The sequence below is a fragment of the Physeter macrocephalus genome, chromosome 14 (assembly GCF_002837175.3).
Source record: "Physeter macrocephalus isolate SW-GA chromosome 14, ASM283717v5, whole genome shotgun sequence".
Classification (NCBI taxonomy): domain Eukaryota; kingdom Metazoa; phylum Chordata; class Mammalia; order Artiodactyla; family Physeteridae; genus Physeter; species Physeter macrocephalus.
Genome location: NC_041227.1, coordinates 130,007,810 through 130,029,884, shown reverse-complemented (window position 1 = coordinate 130,029,884; position 22,075 = coordinate 130,007,810).

Here is a 22,075-nt window from a genome sequence, read left to right as displayed (position 1 = left end):
GTGCTTTGGAAAACAGACAATATTCAAGTCCTAGCCTCTCAAAGACAGAGGCCTTCACAAATATTGGGTTGGCCAAAAGGTTCATTCTGGTTTTTCTGTAACAGCTTACAGAAAAACCCAAACGAGCTTTTTGACCAGCCCAATATTTTGACGTTACACATTTGAAAGACTGGTAAAATCCCTTTCAATTAATTTCATCTCCCTTCCACTAGTTTTTTCCCTTCCAGATGCCATAACCACCCAAGCCCAGGTAAATACAGAAGGTGACATAGAGATACTCAGATACATGAAGGAAACCAACTCAGGAAAGCAAGCAACTTTTTTACCCTTGACTCTGAGAGGTCATATCTTGTCCTTTACTATTGAATCAACATTCAGTTATTGAATAACTACCAAAGTGTCTATAATGAACAGACACTGTTTTCAGTGCTAGAGGTAGGGTACTCCCCAAAGAGAACTAACTGGAAGAGTCTTTACATTGTATACACTTCCAAGAAAGAGTTGATTCTCTATTCTTAAATGAAGTTTCTGCAGAACCCTTATGTTCTATGATTTGGAACATGGAATTGTGGCTCAAAAACTGAACAATAAGGATCAAGGTCATACTTATGCTAGTAGAATGTATAGTAATCAGAAACACTGTGATCATTGGAAGCGTATAAAATGGGGGAAGGCAGCTATTTACAAAGATGTGCATAGAGATGAGATGAAGGAACTAGGGATGTGCTCCAAGGGTATTAGGGGTCCATACACATGCCCGAACAGGAAATCCAGCACCAGCACCTGAGTCCAGAGGAGTTAAGGTGAAGCTACTGAAAGAAGCTGTGGTCTGCGGTGGATGGATGGTAGCCCACATGTGGGAACAGGCCAAACAGAGAGCAATGGACCTCACCCCCTTCCCACTCTCACATCCAATAGTGTCAAACCCAACCAGAAGCCAGACAGCAGCATAACCCATCAATGCGCAGTCTACCTGGCTCTGCCTCCCAGGGTATAGAACAAGTTGGTCAAAGCGGGAGAGAGTACATCTAGAGCAAAAGTCCATCCACAACAAAGAATTACTGGAATTGTATGTTTTTCCTAAAATGTGGAACCAGTGACTGTATATAGTATATTAAAGTACTGTAGAATGCTTCTAATAACATAGTTAATATTTAACGATTTTTTTTTGGAAAGACTACTATGCCCTCCCATTGCTTGGCCACATGATAAAGAATTGGCTTATACATTTCTAAGTATTGGTCCTTAGACATGATCTCTAGAGCATGTCTTTCATACCAAGCTCATTTCTGACATTTGCAAGGCCTGGAGCAAGAGTAAAAAGGGAGGCCCATAATCCATATGTCAAATATTTAAAAGTTATATATCAAGTTAACAAACTATTAAATATAACCTGTTCTAGTCTTGGCAAATATATCTTCATAATTATAAAATTGAAAGATGTGTTTAAAGGTTTAGCTTTTATATGACTGAAAGTTGGCAAAATACCAAAGATAAGTAAATGCACTTATTACTGTGCCTGCTTGGTGTTCTCATAAGCCAGCAATCTTCGGATGAATAATGAAGCAAAGGCCTACACAATTCATAATTGATTGTATATTTTAATAACATTTATTTTCATTGTCTTGATTCTAGTAGAATCAGTTATTTATATAATCAATATTTTCACCTAATTGCTGTACTGTTGATAGATATGCTTTCAAGTTTTAAAATTAAATATAAAGTATACTAAATTATATTTTAGATGTATGTTTAATTGTTTAACAACTATTTTAGTAATGATAACTTTATATTAAAATAATCAAAATACATTTTAAATAAAATTATTATTACACATTTCCAAGTTATATTTCTTCTAAAATATCCAAAATATTTATTAAAATTAAAAAGTGAAAGACGATTTATAATTAGTAAATATCACTATTTAAATCAGAATCATCTAAACAAAGATGAAATTCAAATTTATATTTTGAGGGCTTCCCTGGTGGCGCAGTGATTGCGAGTCCACCTGCCGATGCAGGGGACGCGGGTTCGTGCCCCGGTCCGGGAAGATCCCACAGGCCGCGGAGCGGCTGGGCCCGCTGAGCCAGCGCGTCCGGAGCCTGTGCTCCACAACGGGAGAGGCCACAACAGTGAGAGGCCTGCGTACCGAAAAAAAAAAAAAAATTTATATTTTGAAAATTTAATTAAATCATGTTAAATTTATTTTATAAAATAAAGCTAATTAGGAATTTAGTATTCAATGTCTATTTGGTAAAGAATCAGTTTTTGAGGTTCATAATTGCATCTAAGCTGTAGATATCTAGAGGTTCAAAGGTATTAATAACGCTTAGAATTATGCAACTGTTATGACTATCTCCAGGATCATGAATTGGAAAACATGAGAAGCAAGAAAATGGACGGCACTACTGAGAAAAAGATGTTTTAACCAATAATTTTTGCTCTCGTGCTGTCTCAAAAGGGAGATTGGATGAATTAAGTTGCCTTCTTACTTTGTGAAGCATTTCCGCCACTCAAATCCTCTCCTTACCCTTAAGCAGCATCTGTCCCCTACATTGTTCGTGACCCAAACCAAAAGATCAAGACATTTGGACTCAGTGGACTTTTGCTATAAGAATAGAGTGCAAGATATGGGGGAGGGGGGGCTCTGTCATGGAGGGCCTGAAACGTGCTAGTCATGAGCATAGATGTTTAAGACTCGAAAGATTGCTGTACCTGCTGAGTGCCAGCCCCTGAGAGACACCAGGTGTTCTCGAGTGAATTCTCGTGTGTCCCTGTGCAGAGCCATTGGAAGCACAGACTTAGCATGGGCCACACTTGCTCAGATCTAAGAGTGGTTCTGCTTGACCCTTAGCAAGAAAAGAAATACGAACGAAGACGAAAAGATGTGCATGCAAATACACATGACTGTATCCATCCATGCTTCCTAGAGGCGTTGACACTCTTTATTAGCATGTACATGCAGGTGTACCTGACAAATATGCTTAACTCTACAGATATAACTCCTATTAGATAATTCTTGAAATATAAGAAAGATGGTAACTATGCAATGAGTTTCCATCTCAAGCACGTTCCTGATTCAGTTCAATTAGTGAAGGTCTTAAAGGGATGTTAGAAGTAGTAATGCATGTAAACAGTAATTTCTGGTGGTAACTGCCTGGAGCCCAAAGTTCATTTCCTGGCTATGAAGTTATAAGTGATCTTATTTGAGAAGGAAAATGGATTCATTAAGCACTGATGGAAAGATTTTGCCACTGCAAAGCGTTTTTCTTTTTCTTTCTTTCTTTTTTTTAAACTAGAATTGCATTCTCCAAATTTAGAACTTAAAATTCTTATGTTTAGAGTTACAAGTAAAAATCTGTGTCTCACAGTGTTCAAATTAGTTTACTCTAAGCCAAGTGAGTTTCTTGTTTTTGTTTTTTAGGAAAAAAGCTACAAATGTTGGCAGGAGAATCCAAGTCCTCTCTCTTCCTCTCAGAGAGAACTCTTCTAAATTACTTAAAAATAAATGAGCTCAGGTATATATGTTTCAATTTTTTTTAAATTATAGGTTATAAATACAAACATTTTAGTTTTAGTAAATCTCCAACTCTGAAAAAAATAGGTAATTTCCTGAAATTGAAGTAAAACTATAGTCTTTCATCTTTTCTATAAACTACAGAAAAGAATACAGGGTAGGGCTTCCCTGGTGGCGCAGTGGTTGAGAGTCCACCTGCCGATGCAGGAAAAAAAAAAAAAAAAAAAGAATACAGGGTAATTTCTTCTTTTGAAAAAAAAAAAAGAAATTACAAGATGTACCACTAAACAATGATTTTATGTATATATAAAATAATCACTTCCTTAGCTGTGGCAAGGAATTCACTTAATCTGGAATCCCACATATGAGTAGTTAAAAAATGTACTTTTGGTTTAGAAGGTCATTTAGGGATCTGAGGTTGACCCACATGTCCTATTAAAACTCTACTCTTTCCCTGGTTTTACTCCTTTTTTAATGAGAAAAATTAAGCTCAAGGAAAATAGAGCCAATATGATGTAAATTGTAATCTATCAATCTCAGTCTTTTTGGTGATGGTGGCGCAAAGCATAAATTACACTCACGAATGAAGACAGTTGGAACAAAAGTTCAGAGCTGTTTTACTGCACAGAGTTCATGACCAGGAGCTGTTCACAGGCCCTCGATTATGTAATGGAGGTGGGGTACAGAAAAGTGAGGAGAGAAAGGGAAGTCTTATTGTGGGTTTCCCTTCTGCAAATCAACTGTCCTACACTCCTGGGCATTTACATGTAGAGAGCATTGCTGCTAATAACACAGACTCCTGATGATGGAAACAGATCCCTAGGGTTTCAAAATGAACCCGCTGGTACTTGACAATATATAACAAGGCCTTCCTGTCAGCAGCTGGGCATACGTGTGATTCCAATAGACACTGACATTTAGAGTAAATCAAGTTTGAATTTAAGAATTATAACTGTACTAATTACGGTAGGGTTTTTTTGTAGGGCTTGTATGGTTTCTTTTCCATGTTAATTCTTTATAAGTGGTATTTACTATCAGTTTTGAAAACTGGCAATCTACCGGCCAAATTTGTCCCGTATTCCAATTTTGTCTCACTGTTACTCAGCTTTAAAAAAAAAAAAAAAAAAATTGAAATGCCTTTAGATAGTGCTACAGTCCTTATTTTACAATACTATTCTCATTGGTTATTTCTAGAATTTTTTAAAAGGTTGGTGAGTTTTTTCTCTACCATTTCCTCTATTCTCTTTTTATGAAATCCTATTATCTATCTATGATTCTCTCTCTCATGTTTTAAATGGCTATTTTTTAATCTTTTTTAGGGTTAAATAATTCTAATTGTTGATTTAAAAAAATTTTTTATTGAAGTATAGTTGATTTACAATGTTGTGTCAGTTTCAGGTGTACAGCAAAGTGATTCAGTTATACAATATATATATATATTCATTTTCAGATTCTTTTCCCTTATGACTTGTTATAAAACTTTGAGTTTAGTTCCCTGTTCTATATAGTAGGTCCTTGTTCGTCATCTACTTTATATACAGTAGTGTATACTGGTTAATCCCTAACTCCTAATTTATCCTTACCCCACTTCCCCTTTGGAAACTGTAAGTCTGTTTTCTATGCCTGTAAGTCTGTTTCTGTTTTGTAAGTAAGTTCGTTTGTATCAGGGTATTTCTTTTTTTTTTTTTTTTTGTCTTTCTCTGTCTGGCTTACTTCACTTAGCATGATGATCTCTAGATCCAACCATGTTGCTGCAAATGGCATTATTTCATCCTTTTTTATGGCTGAGCAATATTCCATTGTATATATGTACCACATCTTCTTTATCCAGTCATCTGTCAGTGGACATTTAGGTTGCTTGCATGTCTTGGCTATTGTAAATAGTGCTCCAGTGAACATTGGGGTGCACGTATCTTTTCAAATTGTAGTTTTCTCCAGATATATGTCCAGGAGTGGGATTACAGCTTCACATGGTAGCTCTGTTTTTGGTTGAAAAATCCTTTGTACCTGTCCTGCATTGTGGATGAAATTATCAGTACTGTCCTTCAATTCTCTGATTTTCTCTTTGAAAATATCTATTTCAGAGTACACCATCCATTGAATCTTTTGTTTAATGACCACAGTTTTTATTTTCCTGATTTCAAATTGCTTATTTTTATAGAGATCTCTTCTTGTTTTATTTATGCCCTATTTTTTTTTTCAAAAAATGTGTGTGGTTATTATTTTACTTCATCTCTACAGGAATCCTGTTTTATTTGGGTTGGACTCATCCAGGTCTTGGATTTATACTGGAGGTTGAGCTGCTTCACTACAGTGATAGTGGACCTATTACAGATTGTGGGGATAAACCAGTAGGGAATTAGGCCCAGAGTACTGACTCTGAGGCAATCCTAGTTTTCCTCCTAAATATACTGAGCCATGTATACTAGAAATCTTACGTTGACTGCTTTTAGGCCATATGCTTACACTCTAGGCATCAAAGGTCCCATCTGCCTTTGCCTTGATGCCCACTTCCTTCCCCTTTGGACATGTTAACTCATCAAATATTTGAAGATTATGTCTCTTCTACTTCACCTTTTCTTTAAGCCCTTGCTAGTTTTTTCCTTATTCTCCATGTGGTAATTTCTGGTCCAACTGCTTTCCTTTAGAAACATTTTAGTACGTTTGTATATTGCAGGTTCCAGAGACATTATACATGAACCCTGAAAAAAACTCCTATTGGCAAACATGTGGAGTTATTATAAAAACTATATTTGTAAAATGTGAAAGAACATACAGTACATTAATAAAATATTCCAGACGTGATTTAATTGATAAAAGTGTTGGATGTTGATTAGAAGGAGCCTTAGAGCAGCTAAACTTAGTACCTGTGACCTCAGGCTTCATGATATGTGAGCAGAACCCGTTTATCAGAAATGACACCCGCTTATCAGAAATGTCAGCACCTTCAGGGTTTCATTCTACAAATGAACAAACATGAAGTCCAAGCCAGTTCATTAGTGACAAAGCCAGAATCAGATCGAACGCCTGCTGGATCTGAATCATTGTTTAATTCTAAAGAGCAGATAAATTAGATTTAATGCTCTATATTCAGATAAAATGTCTATTTTGCATAGATTTCAAAGGACATTATGACAAAGCATGCTATTTGGTGTTGGACCTTCTAAGTTTTCACATGTTTATCACGACCCCCAAAATATGATTTAGATTTTCTTCTGTTAGCAAATAATGTTTGAAACCAGTATCTTCATTCCATGTCTGATATTCACCCTGGAGTCATCAGAAATGAGAGATGGATTAGAGGTTGGAGATGGCTTGAAAGTCTAACTTATAAATTTTTGTTGGTGTTAACCATTCATACATACATAAAAAGCTTAAATGCTAAATAAAGTTCTTGGAGTAGGATGTCAAAACTCGAGTCAATATAAAAAGTGTCATCAAATGCCACGTCTGTGACATGTAAAATATGTCAAAATAATTTTAATAATTAAAATATTGATAATTCACCAAATAAGTTTTTAAAATAATGAAACCTATTTATTATGGAAATACAAATTAAAATCACCATGGGATTCCACTACGCATACCTTCCAGAATGGCTAAAATGAAAAGAAAAATTAGAAGTTTAGGTAAAATTCCCTTGTGGAAGAAGAATGAAAGTATGGCTCAAAGGAGAAAAAGTCCTATCATATTTCCGGACATTGAAAAGCTGGTTCATGAATTGAGTAGACAATGATGCTTACCAAATACCTTTGGAGTTTAGATTCTGTAGATAAAATTGAAAGAATGGGGTTAGGGTGTTAAAATATCAATATTTACAATACACTAAAAATACAGTCTGTAGCACTACTTAAACTTTAGATGAAAACTTACACATATCAACATGTCTACTTAAAAAAATCAACATGTCTACTTAAAAATGTGAGAGAGAATTCGTAGTTCTTTGAAATTATTTAAAATGATACTTGAGCAAATAATTCCAGTTGAGGTTAGAGTGTCGGTGATGTAGCTAGTGAAACCTTGCCTTACTCTGAAATGTTGGCCTCCTTCTTAATCATGTCCTCAACAGCAGTTACAGTCTATCAGCTGCCTGTTTGAACCATGTGGGCAGATGTCCTTGAACGCCGGAAGAGGCCTCCTTGGTATTTTATTGGCAATAACTCAAAGCTTATTAAAATCCAGATGGAGAGGGACCTGCAGCATATTTAAGCCCATATACCCAGTTGGGTACTGAGCTATGTAATTGCTTGCATTTAAACCGTAATTCCTTTTTCTTGTTCTACTCTGATTTTCTCCAAAGTGTTTATATAATCTTTCAGTTGATGCCTCCCATATTATCTTTTTTTAAAAAAATATTTATTTATTTATTTTTGCTGCACATGGGCTTTCTCTAGTTGTGGCGAGCAGGGGCTACTCTTCGTTGTGGCGCACGGGCTTCTCATTGCAGTGGCTTCTCTTGTTGCAGAGCACGGGCTCTAGGTGCGCGGGCTTCGGTAGTTGTGGCTCACGGGCTCTAGAGCATAGGCTCAGTAGTTGTGGCACACGGGCCTAGTTGCTCCGTGGCATGTGGGATCTTCCCGGACCAGGGCTCGAACCTGTGTCCCCTGCATTGGCAGGTGGATTCTTAACCACTGCGCCACCAGGGAAGCCCCTCCCATATTATATTTAAAACTGGTTCTAGGACTCCTCTATCGGGCACTTCGGTTAAATTCTATGTATGATATTTTTACTATTTTTTATATTGGTGTTAAATGAACATTGAACCATGAAGAGGCAACTGGGTGAGTCATTTATCACTCTATGGAGCTCTAGTAAATTAAAAACATCTGATTTTTAATCCAATAGTATTTTCCTAAACAAATTAAGGCTATTATGTGCACATGGCATGCCATCTCAGGAGTTTGGATAATTTATAAGAGGGTTCTGTCATGGCATATATTGTATCCATTAAGGGATACCTACAACACACCTCATGTTAGGTTAGTCAAGCCCTCAGTGGTATTTATAGTTTCAAAAGCATGATCAAAATCATTAAGAATAAAAACAACTCATTCTGTCCCAATGTCCAGGAATTGAGACCTCATAAATCCAGACATAGTCACTGACCTTCTTGTCCTCATCTGTTACCACAGAGTTAATCCCAAGTTTCTTAAATCCTATCTCCTCTTTAAAATTTTTCCAATAGGCAGGCTCTCCTTTCTATTAATATTCCTATTGCATTGAAAGGGTATGACCACTCATTTCATATATAATCTTGTACTGTCCTGAATTATTTATTACTTTCTGACTTTGTCTTATCTCCCACCTGTAGAAGCTTCTGTTCTCCTGTAGGATCTTGCATGAAGGTGCTATATTGAAGAATAAAATTTGTTTCTATAAGAGCTCATACTATGCTAATTATATGTATGTAATTGTCCATTTACTACTATAATAGCTCATACTATGCTAATTATATGTATGTAATTGTCCATTTACTACTCTGCAGTGCTCATTTGCTGTCATGCTTTTTGAAAGCAGATTCTGTGTGTGAGTGTGTGTGCTGAGAGTTTGTTTTGCACTATTATATCACTAGGGCTTAGCCCCAGAGCTTTATGAGCCACGCTTATCTCTCACACGTGGGATTTTGGTAGATTTCCTTGTGTAATTATTGACAAATTACTGAGTCTTCTTGAATCTTTCATTGACCTTCTTCACTATGACCATTTGGAGAATTTGGTCAGCAGATAAAATCTTTCTCAAACCATAGATGGGAAAACAATCAATCTCTTTTGAACTCAATTTAAAAACTCTCATTGCATTCATTCCAAATTCTGACATGGCACTAATCAAAGGTACATCTTCAGGTAACTTCAAAGCCTTACACAACTCACAAGAATGTGGTAACAAGAATATTAGTATTTAAAAATATAGTAAAAGAGCTTACTGACCTAAATGTCACTTTACCCAAGTTGCTGAGAAAGAGGAAAAAAAAAAAAGATATCTAGAATAGACAAAAGAAAGGTAGCAAAGTCCTTGCACTAAACCCACAGAAAATTAAAAGTAAGCAGTTAAGAAAAATAAAAGAGGTAGAAGGGAATTGCTAGACACAAACATACTGACCACAGTTAGAAATTATGATTAACTGCAATTAAGTGGGCAAACAAGCAAGTTTTATTTTTCCTAAATGTGATAGAGCTTGGGAGCATATCACTTCTATCTTCAGGGTGGAGTCTTTTCCTGTGGGATCATAAGAAATGATGAGGGGTATGTGTCCTTGATGTGATGAAGAACTGGGACCATAAGTTGGTATGTGTCTCTCAATTTCCCCCAAACCTCCATAACCAGGTGCTATGGACTGAACGGTGTCCCCCACCAAATAAACATATTTCTTTCTCTCTCTAGTTAAAACCATTTTGGTGGACCCTTTGAAGATCCAACCTTGGTCATAACTTAAAATAATTTGTTTCTAGTTTGTCACTATTACAAATAGTATTGCTAAGAAAATTCTTGTCCATTATCCTTTGGTGAACATATGTTTATCTCTGTGTTGTTATATACCTAGGGGTGAAAGAGTTTTCCAAAGTGGTTTTACTAATTCATTTGCCCAAAAGCAGTAGAGCTGCCCCTTTGTGTCCATGGGATATTGGTGCCAGGACCCTTGCAGATACCAAAATCCATGTATGCTCAAGACCCTTATACAAAATAACATAGCACAGCCGGAACTCCGTATCCGTGGTGCTGCACCCGGCACGGATCTGATCCACGATTTATGGTTAGTTGAACCAGCAGATGTGGATACAGAGAGCCGTCTGTATTTGCCTTTCTTTCTTTTTAAAAAAAAAAAAAATTTATTTATTTTTGCCTGCGTTGGGTCTTCGTTGCTGTGGGCAGGCTTTCTCTAGCTGCGGCGAGCGGGGGCTACTCTTCGTTGCGGTGCACGGGCTTCTCCTTGCGGTGGCTTCTCGTTGCGGAGCACGGGCTCCAGGCGCGCGGGCTTCAGTAGTTGTGGCTCGTGGGCTCAGTAGTTGTGGCTCGCGGGCTCTAGTGCACAGGCTCAGTAGTTGTGGCGCACGGGCTTCGTTGGTCCCCGGCATGTGGGATCTTTCTGGACCAGGACTCGGACCCGTGTCCCCTGCATTGGCAGGCGGATTCTTAACCACTGCACCGCCAGGGAAGCTCTGTATTTGCCTTTCACCGGTTGCTCTACATCCTGGCGGAGAGTGGGTATTGAGAGTCTTTTCCAAAAAAATGTGTATGTTCTGGCGGGCCATTAGTGGTATCTCAGTTGGGATTTAATGTATCTTTCCCCCATGAATAAGAAAGTTAACGGTATCTTCATATATGTAATTTAACATCTCTTTTATGCTGTGACTGTTCCAAGCCCTTACCCATTTTGCTTTGGGTTTTTCTGTCTTTTCCTTATTGATTTCTAGGAGTGGGTTCATAATTTGTCTCACATTCCAAATTCTGCCCAAGGCATATTGTTTAGCGCTCAAGGGAGATTATGGGGAATAAAATTAAATGGTGGAATAAGGATGATACAATATAATACATCCACATGGAGATTTCCAAAAATTCAACACGAATTTCCATTCATTTTAAAACTCATAAGGAGACGTAAAAGCCCAAATATTATATAAAGTCCATAACTCATAGGTCAGTGTCCAAATACACTAATGTAAAACTACAAATCATCTTACGGCCGGTAAGTTTTATTTTACTAGGAGGATAAAGTAGGGGTTCCCTTAGATGCTGCAGCAGGGGATTTCTTCATCTCAAATGAGTAGAGTTCTTTCAGTGCTCCAGATGCTTGCTTAGTTTAATTCAACGTTCTCTGAGTCCATAGATGAGTTCACAGCACCAAATGAAACCTCACAAAATATAGTAAACAAGCTAACTTTCAGTCCTAGAGCAGTCGGCGTCCTGATAAACCAAATGAAATTATTTTATCAGACGCCTGTGGTCCAACACCATAGAAAAGACTCGCATTTGAAGGACATAGAAAAAAATCTAAGTTTCCGGTTCTTCAGGGTGACCCGAGACACAGACGATGACAGTTGTCTCGTTTTCATGAGTTGGAATTAAATCCCGCTGGGAGACATCTATTCTTCTGTTAATTAGTACACGTGTGTGGGAAAGGGCTGATAAAAATTAGTCTATGCACGCTGTTTTCTTGCTAAGAAGAGCAGTTATATAAAATAACATAGCTCAAATATAATAGGTGGCAGACACTAAGTTTCTTATATGTGTTCACTAATGACCCTATAAGGAAGGTGGGTGTACTCATCAAGGTTCTCCAGAGAAGCAGAACCAAGAGGCTACATATAAATATAGATGGAAAAGAGGAGATTTATTATGGGACTTGCCTCATGAAATGAAGGTGAGAAGAACCAAGAGATGTTGTCTACAAGCTAGAGAACCGGGAAAGCCAATAGTGTAATTCAGTCTGATGGCCTGTGAACTGGGGGATGGGGTAGGGGGTCGGGGTGGGGTGCTGGTGTAAGTCCTGATCCTGGAGTCCAAAGGCCCAAGAACCACGACCTCTGATGTCTGAGGGCAGGAGAGATGGATGATCCCCCTCCAGAAGAGAGAGTGAGAATCCACCCTTCCTCTGCCTTTGTGTTCCCTATCATCCCTCAAGAGATCACCACCTGCATGGGGCAGGACCACCTGCTTTGTTCAGCTCATCAATTCAAATGCTAATCTCTTCTGGAAATACTCTCACCAACGCACCCGGAAATCATGTTTTACCAATGATCTGGGCATCCTTCAGTCCACTTGAAATCATCACAGGGGTGCCATTATTATCAACCCTATTTTATGAATACGGAAACTGCAGTGTAGGTTGGTTAAGATATTCACCCAAGTCTACGAAGCTGGTGGGCGGTTCTGGCCGCCCCAGGTGACCGGTTTTAACTGAAGTGGACTTTTTCCACTTTCCCTCTAAGCCGCCTTCCTGATGCCTTGAGGCTGTGCTGTGTTTGTTTCTCTAGGGACACAGAGCTTGTTTCCTCCCTGGAGCAGGCGTTTTTAGATCTGTGCCACAATATCCAGGGTCCTATGTTTTCTGTGTATCTTCACGCCCATGAAACATACTTGAAGCAAATTGAAGCAAAGGCTTTCTCTCATTGCCACAGTCCGTTCGGCCAGAGAAAAACTACCCTCATGGATTCCTGAAGTCAGGCAGCTGGCCAGCAGCTCTCATCCTTTGAGCCTTTTGGGAACCAGTATTTCTGGCGTGTGTGTTATAAAACACTGGCTGTCCTCACCTTTTGAATATTCTGGGCCTTGAAAGCATATCTCTGTCTTTCTCTGTGGAGGTGGTTTATGTTCTTTTCTATTTAGTGATAAGCCAAGCATGCTAGGTTCCTTCTTTTAAACTCATCCTCTCTCTTGAGCTCTCAGGAAGAAATAGAGAGTGGGCCAAGATATTTCATATAAATGTCTCTTGTTAAAAAAAAAAACCAAACAAAACGAAGACTGTATGTCTGTATGTATAGAGATACACATTGGTTAAGATGCTTAATTCCAAATGCCAAAAGGAGACAGGGTGGGTAGCTGCAAGGTGGTGCTGGGTTGAAGGTTTTTGTTTTACTACTAGAAAAATGACAATGCATAAGAGCAAATGAAAATGAACCAGTGGACAGAGAAAGGTTGATCATACAACTGAGAGAAGAGAAAATTGGTCAAGTAAGTGTCCTACAAGGGGGAGAGGTGAGGAGGGAACCACAGATAAGTGAATTCAGCTCTCGCACTTGTCAGAAGGGAAGAAGGAGATGCGGATGGCCCAGGGAAGATTCGCATGTATGTGGATTTATATAGCAGATGGAGGCGAGAAGACAGGTTTTCCATTTTAGGGCTTCTGCTTTGTCGGTAAAGCAGCAGGTGAAATCATCCAACTCGGGGAAGAGGGCAGGGCCGGCAGAATTGGGAAGTATCACCAAGGTAAAAAAGAAATCCATTCCAACCCCAAAGAGTGAGTTAACCTGAGAAACCCAAACAGAACTTATCATGAAAAATGTTAGAAAATTGTAGGCTGCTTGCAGAGTATGTACGCTGTTATGTAACTTGTACCCACTATTTGATTGCGTTTTAATTAACTTGACTGCGAGTTCTCAATGCGCCACCTATCATTTCTTTATCTTTTAATGCCATCTTAAGTTTCTTTGACAGCAGACGCCGGGAGATCTATTAGATCATTCTGGAATATCAAATTCTGTGTGTATAATAGAACTAACTATCTTAGAAAAACGAAAGCATACCCAGTGACGGACGCCAGTGGCTGGTGAAGCCATCTGTCTAAGGCAGTGAGAAAGTATTCTTTTCTTGGGCTGAAAAATCTTCCCCTATCCTTCTTTCTCTCCTAGAGTCCATTTCAGATGAAGAGAGTCTGCCCTTTATAGTTGGGATGTGATTCAAAAGTTTGTTTCCCTGGGTCTCAGCCTGAGGTGTCGTATCTATGCCTAACTGGGCAAGCTTTAGCTAAGTTCTGAAAAACAGGTTTTAAAGGTCAATACAGAGAAACAACCAGCGGCCTGGAGGGGGGAGGTTCTGCCTTTCGGCCGCTTGCCTTGTCCCCCTGGGAAGTGGGCCCACTGGACCAAGAGCTGGAATTAACTTCAGTCTGCCAGCTCCCCGGGGGGTGTCTTCCTTTCCATCTACAACAGATACATGGTGGATGTCACCCGGAGCTGTGCTTTCTAAGAGTTCAGGCTGGTCTCCTTTTAAGGGGAAGTTGGGGAGGGGGTGAGGCTAGGGGCGGGGAGGGAAGAAAAAAATCCCATCATGTCATCCAACAGGTGAAGCCTAAAAATTTCATTGGAAAAAGTTATGGAAGAGGTAACAGCTGCAGGGCTGTTTGGAGAAAGTCACCAGAGTAGTTTCCATTTGGCATCTGTTTCATCTGCAAAAGACTTTTCTTTTTAAATAAGGCTTGAGCTGAAAGCCCACTTTATTTAGGAGATGTTAAGTCCTGGGATACCAAGGGCTTTGCAAGCTGCCAACATACCCAGCCTCTTTCTCACTCTCCTCCCCTCCCACCAGCCCATCACCGTGTTGCCTGGTGGAAAAAAAAAAAGAACATCCAGAGATTTAAATAGCTCTAATGCAAGGTGAAAATCTTCAAGCCACACATGCCCTCTGTCCTCCTCAATGAGAAGTGTCAACCAGAGATACATTGGACTGGATGGGAAAGGTGAAATAATGTACCTTTGTAGTCAACATACAGGGCCGTGTACACAGTAGACATTCAATCAGCTTCCGTGTTTTGGAATAAATACATAAAAAACAACTAAGCAACCCCTTATCTTGTATGACTAGGAGGAAAGGACCAAGCCATTTTGCAAAAGTAAGATAATATTCTGGGGCCTCATGGTAATATTGCCCTTAACGTGAAAGGTGATGGAACAGCATACTGGATGATCTCTTCCGAAAGAGGATGTTACGTAAGAAGAACCTGGCTTCAAAATTCAATATATAGAAACAAACTCAAGCTTGATGCAGTAGGAGTTAATCAGCACAAAACTAAAATAGGCCACAAAAGAACAAGAGCGTACTTAAAGAACTCGGGTCCATCTAAGAAACGTTTACTACCCTATAATTTTCAGAATCAACGAAAGGCAAAATATATCTCATTAACTTAGGTACTTTAAAATTTCTTTTTCACTTGATATCTGCGGTAGCACAATGATAAATGCCTTACTGGATCTTGGTTGGACACACGTGATCTTTATTATTGCTAAAACCATGGGGAGATACAACAGCAAAAGGGTAAGGTTAATCAGAGAGAAAACTCCATCAGATAGGATATGATATGTACATTGACTTAGAAGCTTCAGGGTCATTATTTCTTCTTGAAACATGAGTTGATTTACAGTTATCCTGAACAGGATTCTCTACACTAGGGATATTAGAAATACGATTTTCACATTCTTCCTCCGCCGATAATATATTTATACTTTGCACAGCTGAAACTTGAGTTAGGGTCATCAAGATGCTTCGTCACTTTAATCAGCAGAACAAAATAAACTCACTCCTCTGGTCTGCTTCTTAACCTAAAAAATGTCCTCCTTGCTTGGCTAGGGTCATAACTCTGGGTCATTGAGTAAGACCGAGAAAGAAGAAGAATGAATGGCTAGTAATTCTTCCTTTATTCAGTACTTAAGGGCCTAGAGCCGGCTTATTGAATAATAATGATCAATATCAGATAGAAAACTATTTTTCAGAATTCCTCCTGGGAAGGATATTATATTTGTTTAGAAAATGTGTTTTGATAAGTGGTCTAGAGCTGTAAGACTGCAATTGCATGCTAAAGTAAAAAAACAAAACCAAAAACAAAACCAACAGCTGAGAAATATTCAAAGGAGAGCAATGGTCCTTCCTCTGTGTGGCCACCCTATTCTGGGGTGCAGAGCCCTGCTTCTCAAACCTCACGGTGCATAGGAAACACCTGGGCACCTGTTAAGCATATTCTGATTCAGCGCGGCTGTGGTAGACCCAGGAATCTTAATTTCTAGAAAGCTCCTGGGTGATACTGATGGTCACTGGATAGCCACTTTGTCGAAAGCATTGATTTAATTTTCTCTGCGCATTTTGGAGTAGACACTGGAAGAGAGTTGTTATCCTGTGTAACAGAGAACCTGTCCTGTGTGCTAGAAAAGATTGAAGTCAGAGCCCTTCGGGGGATGCCCGCCATAGCAGAAGGATTGAAGAGGCACCACGGGGCCACAGAGGCCACTAACATTGTTAGAAGCTGTTGCTCTGAGGGATGCAATGGAAAATCCTCCATCGCTCATAAAATACATTCAATAAAGTCATGCCAGCAAAACTAAGAGGTTCTCAGTTTTGCATCAAGGTAGGCCTGGGAGAAACCAAGGATTCAAAAGTAGGAAGCTAAAAAGCCAACGACATCTGAGTGACAAAAACAAAAATAAAGCTGAGATTTATTGAGCATTTATCTGTGTCAGTCATTCTGAGGGCTTTGCATCTTCTACCATTATAATAGCTATTCTACATACAAGAAAACCTAAGGCATAGAGAGGGTGAGCCTACACTCAGGGTTTCTCTTACCTACAAAGCCCAGTGACTCTATTCAGTCACTCAAGAGTTGAAATATATTTTTTCATTTTCAACCTGAATGACAGAAAATCAATCTCTCCTCCCCCTCCCTCCTTCCCACCCTTTCTTGGTCTATCTCTGTCTCCCTCTCAATAATTTAAGAGGAAAGTAAGAATCCTGAGAGCTGCTTTTTAACTCCTATTCCATCTCCTTATATAATGTCTTGATTTTCTTCCCTTTTTAAAACATTATTTGTTTATGTTTGGCTGCGTTGGGTCTTCGTTGCTGCGCGCGGGCTTTCTCTAGTTGCGGCGAGTGGGGGCTACTCTTCATGGTGGTGCGCGGGCTACTCACTGCGGTGGCTTCTCGTTGCGGAGCATGGGCTCCAGGCATGCGGGCTTCAGTAGTTGTGGCACGTGGACTCAGTAGTTGTGGCTCACGAGCTCTAGAACGCAGGCTCAGTAGTTGTGGCACATGGGCTTAGTAGCTATGCGGCGTGTGGGATCTTCCCGGGCCAGGGCTCGAACCCGTGTGCCTGCATTGGCAGGCCGGATTCTTAACCACTGCGCCACCAGGGAAGCCCCTGGATCTTCCTTTTAATGGCGTGTGGGATCTTCCCGGGCCAGGGCTCGAACCCGTGTGCCTGCATTGGCAGGCGGATTCTTAACCACTGCACCACCAGGGAAGCCCTGTTCATCTTTTTTACAGTCACAGCTTCAAACTGTATTAACACACCTTCATTCTGAGTTAACTCATACTTTAACTCACAAGAATCACAAGGCTCTTAAAGTGAAATAAATCAAAGTGATCATAAAGGAATTATAGCATGTTTTGTAGATGAATTTCCTTTTTAAAAATTATAGCTACCTCTCAGCAGAAGAAATAGAATATTACCAAGAGCTTTGAAGCTCCCGAATACCCTTCTCTGAAAGGGGCCCGCTACCCTGAATTTTGTATGCATCAGTCTCTTGCTTTTCTTTGAAACTTGAAAATAAATGTGTGTGTCCCTAAAATAGGGGTTTTGCATTTTTGAATTGTATATAAATGATGCTGTATTAAATATTTTCTCCTGCAGTTTGTTTTTTTCCAATCTTATGTTTGTAAGATTCACCGATGTCAACCTGTGTCGTTGGAGTCCATTTTTTTCACCACTGAATAACAAGGCATGTATGACTATAATAATTGATTGGTCCACTTGCTGTCAGAGGTCATGAACTTGTTTCCCTGTTATTCTGCTTTTGTTATTACAAAATTTTTTTTAAATCCACGAGTTCTACAACCTTATCTTGTCTGTACTTTGCATGTTATATCTACACCCACCTGACGTTAGTTTGAGTTCTCTTTTTTGGCTGCATCATAGAATCACCTGGGGCGTATTTTAAAAATCCGACGCCCACATCACACTCTGGACCACCTGTATCAGCATCTCTGAGGGTGGGCCTCAGGCATTAGTAGAAGGTAGGATTTTCCAGGTGCTGACAATGGGCCGACAAGGTTGCATAACATTGTGTTAATTCCACCTCATTTGAATGGAAAACTTGCTTTCCTGGTCCCACCTGCATTCAAATAATTCCCCAACAACCTGTCCTCAAATCAGGAGCTAAAATGCCCTATCACAAACAGGGAACTTTATCCTCATTAGCCGATTTTCTTTTCCCGAGTTCCATGGTTTGTACGTCCGTCTATTTGCTTATGTCAGATGTGCCCAGGGGTGACAAAATTGCCTGATGAACCTCTAAGCAGTGGCTTCTTGAGGAAGCCTTGTTGATTCATGGCACGATCTGGGTAACTTTGAGAAACAGCGCTCTTGTTTACCCAGAGCCCAAAGGTTAAAATCCAAAATTCGATCCAATCCTTTAAAAATCTGCTTTGGGGGGAAAAAAAAAATCCACAGCATTTTGCTCTGAAGTCAAGAATGATTAAACCCAGAGTCATGTGATCTGCACTGATCCTTTGCAAACCACAGCTATACCATCCTTTTCCAGGAAGTATGTTCTTTTGGCCACTCGCCATTTCTTAAAGCAGAAGCCTTGGTGGAGGATGAGTCAATAGGGTAAATGGTGACTCAGGCTCCAAAGAAAACAGAGAATGAGTTGATTTAATGCCTTGAGAAGTAGCTTGTTACCCAATTATGCAAAATGTAGCTTGATATCCAAGAAAACCATTATCCGGCATGATCCGTGGGTTGGAGCTAAACTCGTCATTACCCCAGTGGGACAGCATTAAATAAAGAGCTGTTGGGCTTCCCTGGTGGCGCAGTGGTTGAGAGTCCGCCTGCCGATGCAGGGGACGCGGGTTCGTGCCCCGGTCCGGGAAGATCCCACGTGCCGCGGAGCGGCTGGGCCCGTGAGCCAAAAAGAGCTGTTATTCATTCTTTAGAGAGTTGATAATAACAACACAGAGGTAATTTGGAGCAGTAAGCAACCAATATACTCTAACAGCGCTGCTAGTCAGCTGGCTAGGCCCTCTATCCTGTGGCATGGGGGTTTCATTAATGCTTCTTGTCAACCATGCCATATATTTTCCCAGAAGGCTGCATGTCCAGGAATCATTGGTATTGAGAGTTACTCTCAACCCTTCTATCTATCCAAACTCTTTCTTCTTGACTTCCAAGCCAATCTTTTTAAAGTCCTTTTTTGTACTCTCTTATTTTTCCAAGAATAAAAATTATAGGAAAACAACCTGCTGAAAAATATAACTAAGACCTAAATGATATCTACATTGATATCTACTAGTTGTATGTGAAGTTTACAGAATATTGAGCCCATAATGAATCTCATACCCAGACAAGGAGCTTAGTCAGGCAACAGATTTTATGTTGATTATTATTTAGTATTAATGAAACAGTAATTTGACTTCTTTGCCAAGTGACTATGTTTTTATTCTTTCAATTCTCTCAGATATGGAGGTTTGCAGAGACTAGATAAAGGATGCTTCGTAAAGTTTTCTAATTTCTGCAGTCAGAATGGAATATTGCCTTTGCCTGTTTTCTCTGTGGGACTATTTGTATCATCAGAAACTTAGATAAACCTATAAATGAATATTATCCCCAGTATCTGCAACCCCAGTCTTAATCAGTGGTGAAAGAACCGTCTCAGAACTGTTTATCTCAATCGGCCATTTAAGTTTATTAGTAAAAGACTGGTTAATGATAACAATGTGCTGTAAATCCTTCAGAAGGAAAAGAGAATGTTTTGTGGACCATTTGTTTTGTGTGTGGCAGTTTTAAGTTATTAGTTTTTAAAATCGGGACTTTTTTTTTTTTTTTTTTTTTTTTTGCTGCGGTACGCGGGCCTCTCACTGTCGTGGCCTCTCCCGTTGCGGAGCACAGGCTCCGGACGCGCAGGCTGTGGGATCCTCCCGGACCGGGGCACGAACCCGCGTCCCCTGCATCGGCAGGCGGACTCTCAACCACTGCGCCACCAGGGAAGCCCTAAAATCAGTACTTTTTCATGGAAACCACTTGACCAAAAATCTGTCACAGAATTTGAGACCCATTAAAAAAAAAAGTTTAATGAGGCAAAAAAAAAAAAAAAAAGAAACTTAGATAAGCCTAGATTAAAGGCACACTTACAGGCCTAAATCTATTCTTGGGCAGAGGAATTTTGAACCATTTCTATACACTCCAAAATATTAAGTCCTTGATGATTGTATACTGACAGAGAAGAAGAAAAATAAAAATAACTTAGAAGAGGTAAGGCTGAGGGGTTTTGTTTGCTTTTTTGTTTTTCCATGACGAAAATTAAATAGGTTGATTATAAACATTCTGGTGTTATAAGAAACATTGGTAGGTATCACAGTTTTTCTTCTTTCTTACATATCTGAATGCCTCAGAACTTTCAAGAAAGATTCAGCATAATCGCCTGTGTGTTCCCTATACTTGGGTGAAGGATAATAAGAAAAAGCCATGTATTAGATGTATAATATTCATATAATTTAATTATCCAAGAGACAGTTACATAGAGATATATAACGTGTAATATTTGTTGAGGTCATTTATCCACATAGGAGGTAGACAATTGAAATATATATATATGAATATATATATGTATATATGTGTATATATATAAATGTATTATGTGTGTGTGTGTGTGTGTGTGTGTGTGTATATACCCGTATATTTATACATGGCGGTAGAAGGAAAACAGTCAAATAAAGAAATCAAAGAAAGAGGGGCAATCCCTATTCACTAATTTTTCTTTCCTCCTTTTTCTTTATATATTTCTTTATTAATTTTCTTCATAAGTATTTTCTGCTTTAAACTTTTGGTAGAGAACCATAAGAAATATTCCAGTCCCCAGCAGTTTATTTATAGGTATTAAGACTAAAGGAACGCCTAACCACATTTTTATCTGGAGGCTTTAGAATTTAAACTTCTACTCCTGGACATAATTTCTGTGTAAAATGAGCAGAACAGCAAATCACGTTTGTGTTCAGGGTTTTCCCATTCAGTTTTTCTGGGTATCTGCCTCTCTGTTGCCATTCAGTAAGAGCTGTATGAACACAGAGTACTCTCTTATTAAGCGATGGCTTACATCATTTTAATAATATTTTATTTACTACATGTATACCACGTGATCTAAATTCTTCTGGGAAGATGAATAAGAAGTGCAGGGTATTAGTACAGATTTAGCTTCATATTTTGAGATTAGCTATTGTTAAATTATGTTTACTGATGTAGTCAAATGGCAGAAGTTATAAATTATAGCAAGTCCGATTACTGTCTTATTGCTTGTATCCAGCTAGCTTCATTGAACAGGAGAACATACATGGTGCATAAGGTTGCCAGGTTCCATCCATGTATATGCCCCAAATTTTGTTCTCTCTGGCTGGTGGCTTCCCCCTCACCCCTGCTGGATGCCTCTCAGATGCAGCCTTTGTTTTCTAAGAGGGGCTAAGAGAGTGAATGTAGATGAAGCGACACACATACACACAAACTCCCCTTAAATTAGGTATATTATCTGATGGCTGATCAGAGTTATGATCCATTTATTGATATATATGACAGCATGATTAGTATGTGTCATGCACCATTGCTTTAATAAACACACTCCATTAAAAACAGAATCCAGCAGATCCTTTTAATTTGCCATTGGGCATATTCAAAGACACCTTATGGAAACCTGTACATTCTTTTAAAGCAAAATAATATGGAAAATTGAGAGTGATTCCAACAAAGTATATCGACCCTGTGGCACCAGCATGTGTGAGTGTCGCTCTGGCTTCTACTAATATCATGACCCAGAGTGATGCTGTTTTCTCTTTCCTTGTTTTCTTCCTTCCCATCTCTCTCTTACTCTATCATTTTCTCTCTTCCCCTCGTGCTTACTACTAGCAGTTAATAACAATAGCAAACACGTATATATCATGTTTCGGGCATTGTTCTGAGGCTGTCCACACATTATGATGGCCGAGCCTCATGATACTACCTTTGAGTAGGTATTAGTATTATCTTTACAGCTGAGGAAGGCAAGGTCCCGACAAAGTAACATTCTTAGTGTTTGATTGCTAGCCCGTGTCAGA